Source organism: Uranotaenia lowii, chromosome 1, assembly GCF_029784155.1.
Source record: "Uranotaenia lowii strain MFRU-FL chromosome 1, ASM2978415v1, whole genome shotgun sequence".
Taxonomy (NCBI): Eukaryota; Metazoa; Arthropoda; class Insecta; order Diptera; family Culicidae; genus Uranotaenia; species Uranotaenia lowii.
This window is the reverse complement of record NC_073691.1, coordinates 3,227,806-3,246,821: the sequence shown is the minus strand read 5'-3', so window position 1 is coordinate 3,246,821 and position 19,016 is coordinate 3,227,806. Positions and strand designations below refer to the sequence as shown.

Genomic DNA, 19,016 nt, shown 5'->3' with positions numbered 1-19,016 from the left:
ACGTTTTCGATACAAAACCCCAATCGTTCGTTAGCTCCTCGATTAATTATTATGCATGCAGAAAAAAAACCAAAATATAAGCGCTAATAATCACAGCAGCTTTGCCTACTAGCGACACGTCGCATACGTCGCGACGTTGAGAATAATAACGACGCAGCGCGAGTTTCCTAGGAGACTTGAAGCATGCGATTGATGTCCTAAGGGAAATTGCAGTAAACAACATAAACAATGTTCGAGTACTACATCGATATCGCCTACTGGACTGAATAAAGAAAAACAAACCTGCGAATGACAGGAATTTCGCTAGTAAAAAAGCGTCGCTAGTCCTACTGTCGCTATTCGGTTTGGTGCTATACACATTATAATAATAATTGAAGAGGCCACAGGTGCGACCGAACGCGGAACGGATTAGTAGGCATTGACCCGTTCGGCATCGCACGTGTTTTGTTTTTGTTCGTGGCAAATATTTAAGATTTGAAAGGATTAGTTAGATCTCGCGGAATTAAATGAGAATCTGCTCAAAAGTTTTACAGGGGTAAGGAACGGAAAGCATCCAAAGACTTTTTAACGGGTTTTCGCAAATCCAGTCTGTGGGAATTAGACATCTGGTTGCATTTAACTTTACGGTTGCTCGCTTTTTTTCTGATAATGTTTTGATTTTTTTTTTCATTATTTCAGCTTCGGCCGGTTTTTTTTTCTCTTCAATAAACGCTGTAGGGAAGCTGCTAAAAAAATTAAAAAAAACTCCAGCAATCGAAATTTATCAATTAATCAATTAGGAGGAAGCTGATTTCCATTCAACACGCCGATAGTCGGAAAACGACAAAACCAAGAGTGGCCACTTGATGAATTTTGCTTGAACAGCTGCTGAGTAGGTCGGTACCCACGCCTCAAAGTGGTGAGATGAGGTTGAGACGTTAAATTTGTTTATCATCACAACGTGTTCAAATTTTGCGCCAGCTTCCCAACCGTTTTTAGGGGGGCAGGCGCTCATTCTCCAGCACTCTTTCGGGGAGAGATGTTTTTTGTTTGTTTTTCTGGGATTTTAACACTCCCCTATTTTCGGGGAGAGATGCTGTCAGTTAAGTGTGTTTGTCGGAAAACGGATCTGTCTGAACCTCTGAACTGAAGTGTGCCGGTTTTACAACTTGGACCACGTGTTGCTGCTCCCCAACAACGTTCGTCGAAGCGAAGAGTGCTGGCTGTTGTACGGCAATGCGGAAGGTCGTGCGTTGTCTGCGTCTGTTGAGGAAGCGGGAGAAGGCACAAAGTAAGAAGAAGAAGAAGCGCGACGTTTTGGCAAAGTCAACGGTTACTGTGATCCAACCACAGGCAGGAGACGTGTTTCAGTTTCATCGCAGCCGTTGCTCGGAAAGCACACACCTTTCGGGTCGAAGTTCGGTTAGTGTAACGGAACGCGCCACGATGTAAGGAAGGGAAAATTTTTTCTTTGCAAAAACCTCCAACGGTTACGGATACGCAAGTCGTGCTCGATGCGCCTCGACGCCTGAAGCTGTGTATGGATTATAAGTGATTGTGTTGGCTGACTTACGTCGAGTGATTTCTTTTGTGAAACATTGGATATCATACGCCTCGTGGTCATCGCTAGAGAGCGGAAATGGATTCAAGCTCTGTCGGTTTGTAACGGATATCTAGCACCACCATTCTAGTTGATTTTTTTCCGATTGGAACCAGCACACGCTTTCCATGGGAATAAAAATGTCATACGCGTGTCGCTGCCATTGAAAATCATTGCGTGGAATCAGAGAATTTAGTGGATAACGCTACAGTGGATATTTTTCTTCCGTCGTCGTTGGTCTTCGGGAAACAATATTGTGTGTGAATACAAATGTGAGAAAACTTTTGCAGCTCAGTAGTTTTTCTGCAATGTAACCTTATCATTTCGAAATACTAATGGAAAAGGTTCAAATAAATGCAACTGATGCTCAAATTGATGTGTGAAATTATAAAAAAGTGAGAATCGGTGTTTTTGAGTCCTTTTTTCTCATCAAAATAGTGCCAATTAATGTTAACTGAAGCATAAAAATAATTTATGTTTAGTCTCCGTGTCATGTTCAAGAAGCAAAGAAAAAAATTAATCGAAACAAAAGGAATAAAAAATCAACGAATCGGTTTCAAAACTTCTACCTGGCGAACGAGTTTAAGGATCGGATAACTGTACAGCTTGTCCCGATTAATAATTTCATCTCAGAATCATAGAGACGCAAGGATCAGTAGAACAAGTTATAAAGTGCATTTTGGAGCCACCTGCGGCAAAAGCATCATTCAAACTTCTTCAGAACTGTGACAGGTGAGATGTTGTTCGACACGTTACATGACGTCGGGTCTAATCTAGGGTAACAAAGACAGAGCAAAAACCATCGATGGGGTCAGGACTAATTATCTTCTAATGAAATAGCTTGATGTTATGTCTCATTACCTTCAATCCAAATAGAACAGGCAGTCAATTATTCATTAAATTTTTTCAACCATAAATAAGTTTCCCCTGTTCCCTGCTTAAAAATGCTAAATTTAGTAATAAACGCTCACGAGCTATTCATCAAGGATTCATACATCCCACACTTAATAGGGTAACGGACTTATTTTGGACCGGGTACATATTTTGGACCACCTTGTAGCTTTTTGCCAATATTTCTCTCATAAATCATGTTATTCATAAAAATTTTGAACAAATATAGTTAAAGCTACTTCTTATGATTCTAATCACATCTAAAATTTTATTTAAGTAAGCTGTTAACGGAGAGAAAATTGAAAATTAAGTTTTGATTTTTCACAGTTGGACCAAATCAGGGCCATTTCAGGAGGACGTGCCATTATTGGAGCCAACTTTCAAGAGGTTTGCTGCATAGCTGTGATGAATTTTACAAATACAAACATGTTCACAGCTATGATAAAACACGTGAAAACTATTTTGCAAGCTCGAAAAAGCAAAATAACTGGTTTTAATAGTAATTTGACCCATGTCGAAAATAGGTCCTACTTTATTCCTTAGGGACTTATTTTGGACCACTCACCATAACCTGGGCATTTAACTTGATGTTAAATGTTCATGAACGTAATAACGTTGTACGACGATATGAAAGAATTATGCACACTATTTTAATCACTCATTATGAATAAAATTTGTAATTTAAGCATGATTTTATTCAATCAGCTCGCCGAAGCCCAAACTCGCCATTAGACGAGGTTCACTTTAATCGGCACAAAACCAAGCCAATCATAGCTTTAACTTACTTTTTGTGCACTATGCTTTGAATCACGTGAATTTAAAAATCTACATCAATGGCAACAATTTGATAAGCAGTTGTGAAAAGCTACAGCTTAAAGAAGCCTCAAAACATGAAAACTTGCACTTGCACCAATTTTTTATTAAGTCATTGTTTTTTATGCTTCATGAAAAATTGTTGAAAGTTTGGTCTAAAAGCTTCAACCATTTAGGATTGCCAATAAAATGAGTGCATTCAGGAATGATTTTCGAGGAAAAAAACTTGGGTAGGTAGAAGAAACGAAAAATAAAACTCGTCTAAAGAAGGAGGGATTTGAAAAAAAAACGACAACAAATCGGCAAATATGCAACGAGTTTAATTTTTGTAAAATTGAAATATCTCAGTTAATATTAGAATAATTTTATCAAATAATATGTTCAATTATAGCTATATATGTTTCAAAACTTGGGAAAAGGTGGTTGGAATGTGCAATTTTTAGAAGCGATAATTTACTAAAAATCTAGTTTTTCAGCTCCTGTAGTTATGCAATTAAAAAAATCTGTTGGAATTACTCCAACGATAAATTTTATCCTAGAACAAAGTTAGTATCAAACTCAAAACTGAATTTTTGTGAAAAAAATCTGGCTTTTAGATGGCTAAAAAGATAGCATAAATCTCGCACATTGCAAGTCAAAATGCATCAATTGATGTCGCGATGTTCATGATGTCAGACTTTTTCAACTTATCATTGGGTCGCCTGAATGAGATTTGCGTTCTGGAAATTGAGCCTAAAGATAAGCCAACTGGCCAGTATTGAACACTGCAGAACAAATTTCGTCAAGATTTCAGTGTGGTGTCAGAATTTTCATATCATTTAGTGTGTTCTATATAACAGGATTTTCACTGTTTTCATTCTTATCGAACAAACAAAACTTGACTAGTCTATAACAATAAGAATCGACAAAATTATCTGAATAATTCGTATAATTGCGCATCAATCGCTGTCGAAATATAGCAAAATTTAGAAAAAATACTTATTTAGTTTAAGGGTGGTCCAAAATAGGTCCAAATGGTGGTCCAAAATAGAAACCTGGTGGTCCAAAATACTGACCACAGTAATGATTGAAGAAACGTGTTTTTAGGCTTAAATCTTGTTATATTGCAACAAACGACGATAAAGTCTGCTTCATTTAATATTGGAACAAATTCTTTTGTTCATTGTGGCGCTCCTAGTGGACGGATTTGGAAACTTTTTTCACCCACGTGTCGGGAAATTCATTACCTTTCACCATGTATTTATGTCATAACACCAAACGATAGCATTTTGTAAACAACCGCCATGGAAGCCGAACGGAGAGATCAAATTGTGCACAGTTTTCTTGAAAATCCATTGTTGACGGCATCGAAGCTAGCTAAACAGCTTAAAATGCCCAGAAATACCGTATGGCGTGTTATCAAGCAGTACAAGGAAACATTGACGACGGCTCGGAAGCCGCATTCGAAGCGTCGGAGTGGAACTGTCGACCGGAAACTGCGTGGGAAAGTCATCAAGGCCGTCAAGAGGAATCCCAATCTTTCAGACCGCGATTTGGCCAATAAGTTCCAGGCCGCTCACAGCACGGTGCGACGAATTCGTCTCCGGGAAGGAATAAGGTCATTCCGAGCCAGCAAACAGCCAAATCGGACGCTGAAGCAGAACAATGTGGCCAGAATCCGTGCTCGAAAGCTGTACGACCAAGTGCTGACCAAGTTCTACGGATGTATTCTGATGGACGATGAGACCTACGTGAAGGCGGACTTTGGGCAAATCCCAGGTCAAAAATTTTATTTTGCGACGGCTCGGGGGGATGTACCTGCAAAATTTAAGTTCGTGTTTGCGGATAAATTCGCCCGCAAGTACATGATTTGGCAGGCGATATGCAGTTGTGGACAGAAAACCAAAGTCTTTCTCACTGACAAGACAATGACATCAGAAGTCTACAAAAAAGAGTGCCTACAGAAACGGATTCTGCCGTTTATTCGTGCCCACGACCGTCCAGTAATGTTTTGGCCGGACCTCGCAAGCTGCCATTACAGCAAAACGGTTATGGAATGGTACGCAACGAACTGGGTCAGCGTAATACCGAAGGACCTCAACCCCCCAAACTGCCCCCAGTTCCGGCCGATAGAGAAATACTGGGCAATCACGAAGCGGAGGCTTAAGGCAAAGGGAAAACTTGTTAGGAACATGACTCAAATGAAGAACTGGTGGAATCAAATCGCCAAAACGGTGGACGAAAAGGGTGTGCGCCGCCTAATGTGCCGTATTACGGGAAAAGTACGAGAATTTCTTCGAAACAGCAATGAATAATTTTTTTAATTTTTTTTTATGAAAGAGTAAAAAATGCTACATTTGTATGAAAAACAAATTATGAATTCGTTAATAAATGACTGAACTACACGCAATTGTTTGTGTTCCAATATTAAATGAAGCAGACTTTATGTTTCGATAGAAAAAGTCTTGGTCTTCGTTATGAACGGATAAAGCAGTCGAAAATTGTAACATATGCTTTTTATTCCAGAAAATTGCATAGCCACTTCCCAAAGCGGTCCAAAATAGGTCCGTTACCCTAACTCTCAGATAGAAGAGGGGTATAGTTTTTATTGTTCATTCGCATGTCGATATTCAATTATGAAAAAAGGATAATGAGAATGTCACAATTCAAGTACGATACCCGGCCGTTAGTTCCGTGGTTGAACTTGGCGTATGGATGGATATGTTTAATTAATTGAATTATCAAGTTCTAGCATACTTGAATGTTCGAATCAGATGCTTTAGATTTGAACAGTTAATTATGTACAATACAGATACAAATGAAAACAGCTATGACTGACACTTCCAGTCGTTTTGTTGATTGTTGGTGTGGTTGATTTTCTGATATTCATCCCCTCGTGATCATGACTTTATGAGTAGGCACAATTTTTCCGTATGTTTGCATAACGTGCCGCTTTTAAGCCTACCCCCATTCTTATACCTGAAACAGAATCTTACTTTAGCATAGGAACCAATAACGATGCCGGCCTAGTTCATGTAGTCGATAGGAAAAAGAAAAGTGCAGCATATGTTTAGCGGAGACCGGCAGTACGCCATTCCTCCACAAATCTCTGTTTGCTGAAGTGTTTGCTGAAAGGCTAGTGTGGCACGGAAAATCATCTTGGTAGATAATGAAGCGAAGTTAGTAAAGTAATTCCCTTGCTAAGAATGACACCGTTTATTAAGTATTTAGCTCCTCCTTATCTTCCAGTTTATGTACAACGTATGGAACCTAACCTAAACTTAATCATTTGTTTAAAAAGAACAACGTTATGAAAATTCTCAACTTTTGATGTCAAAATCAATCAAAATAAGTAGGCACAAATTTTCTGATAAAAAAAATGTTTGTAAGAGAAACTTCCTTATTCTTTTTCTCACTCCGAAATATTTTTAAGACTTGAATAGATCTAAAAAAACTTAAAAGAAGTGGATTTTTCTTTCAAAATAATTTATATTGTATTTAAAAAAATATTTTCAATATGCCTTTGAATTCATATTCAAACCCCTTGATTTGTTATATTGATTTATTTTGACACATTTTCAAATAAATACTTACAAAATACAACTCATTTAAAATCCTTAACCCGGCAGTAAAAATGGTCTCAGAAATTCTACCATATATCCTTCAACACAAGTGAACGAAAGGGTGATCAGTCTTGTTTGATTATTTCCATCAAAAGCTCAACACTTCTCAGTTGATTGAGCAAATTAACGACTTTGATATATTTTCAAAATGTATACCCCTTAAAATAAAAAGTAGAGCATTGAAAGATAGGGCTTTTTGCTGAAATTTGCGACGCAGAAGTTGATGAATGAAAACAGTAGTTTCTTGAGCAGAATTAAGGTTGTATCACGGGCATTATTAAAATCCGGAACATCTGATATTTTCAAATTCTTTCAGAAAAGATGAATGCATGTGGATTTACCATACCCAAATTGATTCTTGATGTACCACTATCGGAGGTGGGCACGGCACACATTGTGCAGTTCAACTTGGACTAAGAAAGCCCCCTAGTATATACTGCATGGAGCATAGTTCAAACGTTCGTATCTCTGTGCAAAGCTTAAAGGATTCTCGAAGCATATACATTAGACTGGCCCATAACAAAAACAATCCTTATATTCCACGCGGCACCCCCTAGGTTGGTGCATTAAGGTGAAAAATGACTTTCTGAAAGTTTCAGATCATTTGAAAGAAGCACGAGCTGGCGCAAAGGACTTGAAATTTGTATGGAGATTTTCGGCAAAATGTATGAAAAATCGACATACTTTCACTCTTTGTGTTCTAAAATATGTTTCCAGTATGCTAGAAAGCTCAGAATTTCAGGAATTGTAGTTCAAACAATGACAAACAAGTTCGTAGAAGATTGTGACGCAATACGAGTTGACTGTGATGAGTTATACGCAATTGAATGTGTGATTTTTTTTCTCATTTTATCGATACCGTCAACTGGGGCAACATGCAACAATTTTCAACTTCAATGGCTTCTAAAAAACTTATGTTCACAGTTAATCCTACCCCTTATGCATCAAAAGTTTTAAGGATGATGGGGCATCAAATTGGCTTAGTTAGAAAAATTATTGGTTTCTTCAGTTATTTTAAATTTTCAAAAAACAAGCAATTTTCACCCTCCTTATAAAATGGGGTAACTTGCAACAAACTTTGTTTTTAACGAAAAATCTTATGAACACGTATGAAAATTCATAATTTTCAATATATTTGCGATGCCTTAAAGACCATTACGCATAAAAACACCAATTGCAGTAATTTTTTAATCTGTAAAAATTTATTTTCATATTTTTTCGGAAAATAAGGATGCTGCATACATTTAGGGGTTTAATAATAATACGAAAAATTCTGCAAGCTGAAATCATAAAAATAAATGTGTGGGTGAATGAAATTTCAATGTTTACAAACGTGTGATGCAAAACATACATATTCCAGCATATGGAATCGAGATTTACAAGGTGTTTCTTGGATTTGCATTTTGTTGCATTTTGCCCCAGACACCTAACTGAATTATAAAAATATTTATTTAAAAAAATTGAGTGATTGCTCGAAATATATTTTTACACCAACAGTATTGGTATAGCATGAGGAAACCAGTAAAAAGTTTGTAGATGATATTATCAAGCCAATCCGTCATACTGGGTAAAGTTTTTTACGTCATCGAAAAATGTTAAAATTTGTACATTTAGTGCTCGATTTTTCAAATTTTATATAAAAATAAAAAACTTTAAAAAACTAGCTTAAGATGCGAGAAATTATGTCATCATCATTTAGTAATCATTAAATGATGACTTTATTACAATACATTAAATTGGAAAATGATTCAGTGTGGTGTTATTTAAATGTTGCATACAACCCCGCTGTTTCATGATGCCCCGTTTGACGGTATATCGTGAACGGTGCATAGGTGGATTAATAGTACTAACTTGATCGCATTGTCACACAATGAGAATTACAGATAGAAAGTTTGTGTCTTCGGCTAAGTTGTAGCTTATTTTATAACAAATATCTTTGCAAAAAATGAAAGAAAGATTTGAAAAACTATAAACTGCTGCATTGTGCGACGACGCGATCAAGTTAGTGCGATTATTAGCTCATACACCGTTCACGATATATCAATGAAATGCGAAAAAAATCACACATTCAATTGCGGATAACTGATCACAGTCAACTCGTATCGCGTCACAATCTTCTACAAACTTGTTTGTCATTGTTTGAATTAAAATTCCTGAAATTCTGAGCTTTCTAGCATACTGGAAAAATACTTTAGAACACAACGAGTGAAAGTATGTCGATTTTTCATACAATTTGGCGAAAATCTCCATACAAATTTCAAGTCCTTTGCGCCAGCTCGTGCTTCTTCCAAATGACCTGAAACTTTCAGAAAGTCATTTTTTCACCTAAATGCACCAACCTAGGGGGTGCCGCGTTGAAAAAAATGTTGAAAAATTCATCCCATACAAATTTGGGCCAGTCTAATATACATGTAATAGATTCTTGAATGATATCCTAATGATTAACCCAAGGATAAAAAAATTGTTGGATGAAAACGTTGCAGTTTAATCTTGTTTAGGAATTAAAAAAATCGTATAAAAATTTACCCATGATAGTTTCTTATCACAATCTTCAAAATTTTCAATACATGGCTATCTCAAGGACTTCAAATGAGAACAAAGTAGATTTATCGCTGTTTCTAACATTTACTCCATGAAGCAGAAACATTTTATTTTCAATTCAATTGTGCGGGCCCGATGTAAGAGTAATTTAAAGACTGTCAACACTCTCAACTACCGATAGAACAACGAACTTCACTGTGAAAGGAACATGGAAAGTTCCACAATACTGATACCAGTTATCAGGCGGTTTCAGGAGACCAAGCTGGAATTCCACACAGTTGTTTTCAAAAATTCTTCATAAAAACGTAGAACAACAGGTTTCGAATTGTAAATAAATTTTCACCACAATCAAGCAGGGAATTCCCGACAATAATTAGCCGGTATTCCGGCCTTTAGGAAAGAAGATTTGGAAGTTCGCCTTCATTGTCATTGTCACTTGTCATCTTACTACAAATCAATATCAATAAAAATATACTTTCCTACTTATTTCTGCAAATGATAAAATGGCTGTTTACGCTTCAAAACCAAACGCCAAATTGTCAAAGGTGACCATGATCATTTTATTTATCGAAATTGATTGGTAGACAATGTTATGACAACAGGTGGCAATGTTATCACTTTGCGAAAATTGAACAGGATTTTCTTCAGAGCGTCCTGTCTGTTTGTCTGTGATAAAACTAACGACACTTGTATCTCATTCAAAACATTATCAGCTGCATTTTCGGACAATTTTTTTCTGAAAAAAAAATCCAAAATTCACCGTTTTTCAATCGCCAAAACACACGGGAAAAACACGACGTCGGAAAAACACGTCCATTCTCGAGCACGGCTTGCTGCGACCATCACCTTCTTGCCATCACACTGTATTGGAATTATACAAGTCCATTTTCAGGGTGGCAGGCAACGTGAAAATGATAGACTTGGTTTATGCCATAAAACTGAAACCAGTTTTTTACTTCTCTTCGGAATCGATTTGGATATTTTTTTTTTTGGTTCTTTTTTCCAAAAAAAAAAAAAAAAAAAGAAAAAAAAAAATATATATATATATATATATATATATATATATATATATATATATATATATATATATATATATATATATATATATATATATATATATATATATATATATATATATATATATATATATATATATATATATATATATATATATATATATATATATATATATATATATATATATATATATATATATATATATATATATATATATATATATATATATATATATATATATATATATATATATATATATATATATATATATATATATATATATATATATATATATATATATATATATATATATATATATATATATATATATATATGGATATCATCTAATAAAAAGTAAAATTACAAATTAAGTACTTGCGTCAAATCTCTAACATTATTGGTGTTGAGAACGGCCAGTAGACGCTTTTCGGAGTCTGTGAAAGCCGCACGCACGACTAAGTTCGTCATTCCGTCCCAAATTTAAATCTGTCCAACCTCTAACGTCATCCGTCCGGTGACGTATTCTGTTTTCATTATTTCGGAACGATCAATGCGCTGATGCTCAATTCTGAAGGATGCAAAAACTGTCTTGGATAAAAAGCATTTTAGTGCAAGGATGTAAACGGCCTTTGAAAATATGTTGGAAAGGACATCAAAGCTTGTACGATGTTGTCTCTAGCCAGGGCTGGAATACAGAAAAAAAATAAAGCGCTCAAATGTCACATTGGTCTGATTAAATCACCGACCATCATTTTATCAATTCTATGTACAACAGTAACGTAGAGCTAAGTAAAAGAATAACTTTGAATTTATTAGTTGAGTTTGGTTTTCAAAGCACCAGATATGATGCAGATTTGTAAAAAATTATAGTTTCTAGTTGGTAAATTCATAGTGCAAGAAACGAAAAGGTTTTCTCATTCCCTAGTGACTGTAGAAAGAATCTTTTCAATGAAGCCGGCAAATATAAAATGCAATGACAACAGGGACTGTGCAATCAACCATTCGATCATTGAACTATTACGCAGGGTTTTCTGCGACAGTTTGCAGTTCGAATTAATTTATTTGCCCTTGCAACAGAATCCATACCGCATACACCTAGCTATAGTTACAGAAGGGTGGAAAAGCAAAAAATAATCATTTCCAATCGATCACACGGTTTCTAAAAATAAAATAAAAATAATTGTTCATCCTTCATTGTCCAGCAGCGCATTGCTCTTCTTCATCATCAAGCAACGTTAAATTGATGATTCAGAAACGCACATGGCAATTACTTACTCTCAACAGCTTGGGGATGCTGTGTGCAACTAATGCTTCTCATCCACTTGGTCAGCCAGCTTGCCACAACTTACTGCGTCAGTTGACTGGTCTCCGAATGGAATCAAATCCACGTTTAATCTTTTCCTGGTTTGTTCAGTTCATTAGAAGCAGACAGTTCCAAGCATCTGCAGCTTCGTCGAGAGAAAAAAAAGACAGAAAAAACCCGAAACACGTGTGCATTTGGCAGCTTAATTCTCTTCGACCAAAATTTCAATTTTGACCGCAGCAAAACGCGCGGAATAGCATCCATCTGGTTTTTTTTTTCGAAGTTTCCGCTACCTAGTTCGAATAGCGGAGGGGATTGAAAACATCGAATGATTTTCTAAGTACATTCTTAATTAATCGGAATCATTTGCAAAGCTGCACCATGTCAGAAAACTGAACATCCACTTGTAGGTTTGAGCAGCTTTCTAACTGATGCTTTGCCGGTTCAGGTAGAGGGGATGCCGATCTTTACAAAATAGGTACCTACAAGATAAATTGATTTCGAGTTATGAAAATAATGGTGCGTCAAGAGTGATGCCTGAGGGAAATACTGCAATCGCTGTTTTGACATGAGAAATAAATTTATTGGTACGAAACCATACACATGATAAGGAATAGAATTAATAAGAACAGTTTTTGAAGTGTTTTAGTTATACCTATTTCAGTTTATACCTTGCTTGTTTTCGATAGACCTTTTAAGAGAAGTTTTCAAATAGGTACAGGGGTAAACACGGAACCTCATGATTGTTGATACATCACGTTGAGGTCAAGATTGCCAAAATCACAGAGAAATCCTAAATTTCACAGAATTTTGAGAAAATCTTCCTCACAGAATCTGTGTTTAAGAACAGAGATTTTCGAAAAGCCTATCCCAATCTAACGTGAAATCAAAGTTGAACAAAAAATGGAGATAAACTTTATCAAAATGACAGGAAAAATAAACAACATCAGATTGGCCATCCTAAATCCGACCATGGATACACCCTTTTAAAAGGGGAAAAACAAAACCTTACAATTTTCAATTTAAATCGTGAGGACAGGCGTGTGCTGAACCGTCAGCACGTGTTTTTTTTTCGTACTGGAGAAATTTTAAAATTTGAAGAAAATTTAATATTTTTGAAGATTTTGAAATCAAATGCAGTTGATAATGTTGGAAATGTGTGAGAAAGGTGTTTTTGAGCAGAGGAGCGTTAAAACCATTCATATAAGCTGTTATTGAGCTACTTAAGGAAATGGTTGATGTTGTGTTTACTCCGGGCGTGTATTTGGATCCTGATAATTTATAAGAAATTAAATATGTGAAACTAATGAGTTTTAAAATAATATTTGAGGCAGGTAATCGAGAAAATATTATTGAGTGCGTCATTTATGGTGGCAAAATATTTGCAAAAAGTGAAAAATGCAAATTATTTTGGTCGCAAGCTTTGCATTAGCGATTGAATTAAAGCGAAAACAGTGTTTTGTGTATGGGGGAAAGATAACAATGCTTTTTGAATGAAAATTTCAATGATTGATAGAAAGCTAGTTTATTCCTTAAATTTTTAAACTTGGAACCCAGCGGGCAACTGGACTCTGATTATTATTTAAAAATCATACCTTAATTTCTAGGTTCTAAGTTCTTCTATGTTTCAGTTCTATGTTGGATTCTGGATCATATGTTAGCCAATGTTTCTATCATTTTTAGGTATGAATAGCTTGAAGACAATGTTCCGAAAATCACTCATTTTGAAACAACGTTATTTTTTCTTTTGAAATTTGTAAACTTGGAACCCAGCGGGCTTGTGATATAGCTCAGTTGGCAAGTCAGTTGCTTCCTGAGCCGATGTCCGCGAATTCAAGCCCAAGAGTAAACATCGAACACAATTGTAGCGGATAATTTTTTCAATAACGTCCGCCAACTGCAACGTTGATATAAAGTCGCGAATTCCATAAAGATGGTAAAACGGCTATTATCGAAACAAGAAACCTAGCAACGAAAAGTTTAACGAATTCCGGAAAAATAGGTAGTTGAAATTTTCCCATTTATTTGGAAAACGTGCCTACCCATTTCCCCAAGAAAAAGAAACCATCTTGATTACCCAATTCAAAACTCAACAATTTCGGCCTTCAAGTTTTTCTTTTTGGATCGTGTTATGACACAATGTAGGATGACTCAACGAGAAGTTTTGCGTGGTTGAATTAAATCATGTCATAGGCTATGGAAGCGAAAAGTTATCCTTACTCATAAAAAAAACAGTAATATCTGTAAAAAGTTGGGTGGAATTTTAGCTGCACCCTACTTGCACTAATGCAAAACCTTCACCCAAATTCGGCAGCGCTTTCATCGTCTATTCCACTTGCTATTTCACATACGTTATAGTGTTAGGCTGATCCCAACTACCCAAATATTGGACCACAACAAGAATTAGCTCACAGTTTCACAAAATTGTTAAAAACAAATCACGCAGAAGTTGAAACTAATTTTCCGAACGAACTGGGAACTGCAGCGCGCTAAGAAACTTTTCTACGGCGATGGAAACAATCTCTGACAGAATCGTTCATGCGTATCCTCCGCCTACTTGTCTACACCCCCATATACAGAAAACGCCCGAAAGACTTCACATGAGAAGATTGAAGATCCTGTGGTTGTGACTCTTTGGATTTTCATTTCAATATTCTTCTCACGTCTTTGCGGTTTCTTTTTTTTAAACGCTTAAAAGCGATTGAAGATTGGACACTTCTTCAAGCTAGAATTTGTTTTCCCTTCTAAACTGACTATTTTATAATTCCATTAAAAAACGCTTTCGAATCACCACTGTACGTTTTACTTTCTCCATTCACTCGTTTTTATTATGGGTTCAATGTCGGGAAAACCACGTGCGGCATCTGTTGCATTGCAGGAGCAGTTTCCATCGCAAAAAAATACCTACAGCCTGGGGCGCTGCTGCTACTGATATGTGAGATATGTGATTGAAATAATTTTTTTCATTTAAAGGTATCAGGTATCAGAATTGGGGTAGGCTTAATAGCGGAACGTTATCCAAACAAACGGGAAAATTGTGCCTAAAGGTAGTTTTTGTGAAAATTAACCACCCTATTCAAAGACATAACTTTTTTTTTAATTTTTGGATAATTTTGCATCTTTGGCTTTTGTGTAAAAAAACTATAAAGTAAACGTCTTTCAGAGAAATGTTACCTTATTTTTATTAAATTTTCAATCAAGACTTCAGGACTGTTTGGAATCGTCGTCATCACATACCATTCCAGGAGCAACAATCGTCGTCAAATAGATTAAAAAAAAACGTCAGCGGAAGCTTGTATGAAGGGGCAAACATCCATACATATGTTTGTTGTAAAATAAGGAAAGTCACTTTATTTAAACTGACAAGAAAGACATGACGTGTACTAACAATAATGGATGGATCAGCTTTATTCATAACAATACATTTTATTTTTTTTGTTTTGGTCGATAAAATAAGTGAGAGTATAAATGATGACACTAGAAAGCGGCACTTTTGGTTCCCATGTTTTAATAACGGATTTTGGACGATTTTAATGAGGAATGAATTCAAATCTTTTTTTAGATCACTGTTTTTTTTTTATTTTGTCGATCAAATCTAGTTTTTGTGATATGGCGTTTTTAGTTTACAGTTTCAAATGAAATCTGTCTATGATAGCTGATAAACTAAAAAACTTACATGAAAAACAAAAACTGATTTACAATCCATTTACTATCCTCCATTGAATCAAGGGTTTAAATCATCTTACCTCGGTATTTGAGTGCACCATCTCAGATTTTTGATGAGCCTGGCGTAGATTCTTGGAGCGCAACCACCCTTTCGATAGCTACTGTTGCTAACTATTAGTAGCTGAACTTCCTCCGTTCATTGAGGATCCGACGCTAAGTAGGAGAACCACGTCGTCCGAATCCCTCTAGTATCACTCCAATGGAAAGTAGCAGCTTCAACAGTTCGACGTATATGATATTCTACAGTACTGGGCCCAGTATCGATCCCTGTGGAAGCCCTGCTGAGGCACACACTAATTTAAATTAGTTGAGTCACTTGGGTGACTCAGTCACTAAGTTATGGAATAAAATTGTTCACCTTCTGCAAGAAAACAACAAAATTAACTTTTTATCACTCCATCACAGTTTTTGCTTATGACAGGAATCCAGATCCAATAAAAAAAGAGTATTAAAATTAAGAAATCATGAATGTGCGATAGAAGGAAAACGGTCGCTTTTGTAGGTTTAATTTTGCCAATTGCTATGAACCACTGTCCACTTATCGATTTGCACCTTCTATATATAAATCATCAGCCAAATTTAGAACGAACTCCGGAAAACTCAGGCGAGGCTTTTCAATGAAATATTTCTGACATAAGATCCCCCAGGTGCCCGCTAGGAAGTTCGTATCGATTTCCTTCACGATTTTTTTTAAATTTCACCTTGCTAACGGGTCTGCCATTTTGCGCACGATTTAACCACCGTATTTTGATTATTTTGTTTATTTGAACAGCTTTTATTACCATTTACACTCGATGTTTAATATATTTTTTCTTGTTTGTTGGTCGAATAGAACGGTTTACCACATGAATTTGAATCGCATAGTTGATTTCCAGAAACGAAGAAACGAAAATATCTTCAAACTTTTAATCAATGAGAATACTGATTTTTTTTCATTCTAATGTTATGCAAATAATTTTTCATGAAACGGCTGCAGATGTTTATAAACATAAAAATAACTATGAAAAATAAAAAGGAACGGGATCACCAATTTTACAGCATCAACAACGGCACTTTCCCTCTGTTATCCATGATTCGGACCAGATCAGATGGAGTTATTCTTAACAAGACAATTCGTTCTGTTTTGTTCTGTTTTAATTTATTTTGCTTCTCGACACCACAGATCGGAACACAGTTTTCATGAGGTTTCCTGACAATCAGTTTTATAAACACAAGGCGCACAGTTCCAACACGCAAGTTTGCAAAACGACCTCCCTCACGAACCTCGGACAATTTAACTGCATTTGATTATTCGAAATAAAAAAAAATTTCAACGATTTTTTTTATGATACCTTTAGCCGAAAAAAAGCGTGTTGGCGGTTCAGCCTACGCCTAATCTTCACCCGAAACTAATTGCTAAGCTTTTTAGTTTGAAAATTCTCATTCCTGAGGTATTTATTATTCCTGTTAAATAGTTTAATTGAGATGGAATTTTATTGAACCAAAAACAGATCAGCCCAACATTCAAAGTGCGGACAAAACGAATATTGCCATAATTCATACATTCCCACTGTACAATGTGACACTTAACGAAATGATATGGTACAGAACGATAGCTGAGGTAAAAGGCATTCCTAAAAACCACGTGTGGATCAACAGTTGCATACAAATGTTGACACGAGAATGCTATTGGTGCGAGCGATGAATGTTACTTTAGCTCACTCTCGATGACAATTGAAAGCTTTAAACTAGTGATTCAAACAGAAAAAAATGTTGTGGAGAGAATATGCTCAATCAAAAACGGTATAGAAAAAAAATTGTGAACTGTAAAATTCAGACGATTCCTATGAGGCGTAGCAGGAGCCCACGTCGATTTATGGTTGACTTATGTTATCCAATAGATTTTTGAATGAAATTTTTCCATTATCAGATGGATTGAACAGCCCGTAGGGGAAATATTTTTAATTTTCCAAAGAATTTCCGGTTTAAAATTTTCAAATGTTGGCTGGCTCCACTTTAAAAGTAGAACGCACTAAAATATGCTCACACCCCATAGAGAGAAAATGCTTCGATAGTGCGCCGGGCATCATGAAAAATGCCAGCAATAGCAGAGGTTTAGTGCAATTTTAGGAAGTAGAAACGAAATTAAAAACACACCAAACCCGTTGCGTATTCATGGCCGGAGAAACAATTTGCTAACTGGTAGACATAACCAACCACGTGCAGGACCACTGCACTAACGATAGAAGGTCTATTGAAATTGGAAGTATGTTGATTAAAATGGTTCCATTCGTGAGAAAGAGTTCCATACTGTTGCTTTTGCGGGAACAGAAGTTTATCTTATTCTAATTGCGTAAATTGAATCGTTAGTGAGGGAAAACTAAACTTATTGCCGGGATAAAAATAGAGCCTAGCGCATTTGTTCTGAATTAGTCTTACCTAATTCTTTTTTAGTTTTATGATGAACTAGCTGATTTTACCCGGCCTTGCTCGGGTGCACATAAAATATAAATCGAAATGAGTCGTTTGATTTTTTGAAATTTTGAAAGCTTTTTGTTCATCATCATAACAAATTGGACCATGTTTGGCCATGTGAGCTTTGTAAGTTTTGTTAGTCTTCTTAAAGTTTTAATTGGGATTATTAGCAAAGTTTATCGTCTTCATATTAATGGATAACTAATAGTTATTAGCTTTGCTAATAGAAATTTGAAATAATTTCCCTTGAATGCTCACCTATTCTATCGCGAAAAACATTTCAATCTAAGGTTGCCAGGTTGCCCGGATCTATCCGGATTTGCTAGAACATTTGAATCAAAATTTGAGGTAAGTCCGGTCTGGCTCGGTTTCCCGGATTTTGTTGCAAAAAGCCAGGATTTGCCAGGATTTATTCACATCATTTTTTAAACGTAACATAAACTTGAAATGTTTTCATTTTTACGTTCGAAAAGAAGTATTAAATAGCAAGTTTTAGAAATAAATATGACTCGTGTTTGGAAGCTTGATATACAATTTAAAATCTGCTGATGTGGTTTGTTGAAAAAAAAATATTACAAGTATATTTTTCGTTATTTTTACTGAATAATTCCGTGGTTTTGGTCAAGTTTGCCCGGATATTGCCAGGATATCGGTTTGAACATTTTGAAATCAAATGCTGGATTTGCCAGGTTTTTCGATAATATTGGCTGAATTTGTCCGGTCCCGATACGGCAATTCTGGCAACCTTATTTTACACCCACCATTTTTTAGGAAACTTGAATTGAATTACACTTTTTTTCATCAAATGATAACATTTTTTTTATCTTTTCCCTGGGTTATCTAGTGAAAATCCAATGTATTAAGCTTGTAAACAAATATTAACGACCTCTTTTTAAAATCTACCCGTAGAATGGAATACCTATTTAAGTTTTATTTTGTACTTAGAATTTTGTAAATAGATTTCCGCTGAAACCTTATAAAAGACTTCCTCTGTATGTTTTCAATGTGCTTTTTAAGTTTTCTTATAATTGGATGGTAGAATTGAACACATCGATGATCAATAATAGCTTAAAATTCAAAAATTTACAAA

General features: G+C 35.7%; 1 protein-coding gene across 1 annotated transcript in view; it reads left to right on the top strand.

Annotated features, from left to right (window-relative positions):
• Window positions 1–1,136: 1,136 nt before the first annotated feature.
• LOC129755453 (uncharacterized) overlaps window positions 1,137–19,016 on the top strand; it is a 96,206-nt gene continuing 78,326 nt past the window's right edge. Inside the window, exon 1 of the mRNA XM_055751961.1 lies at window positions 1,137–2,311. The gene's annotated coding sequence lies outside the window, so the exon portion shown is untranslated. The remainder of the gene's footprint in view (window positions 2,312–19,016) is intronic.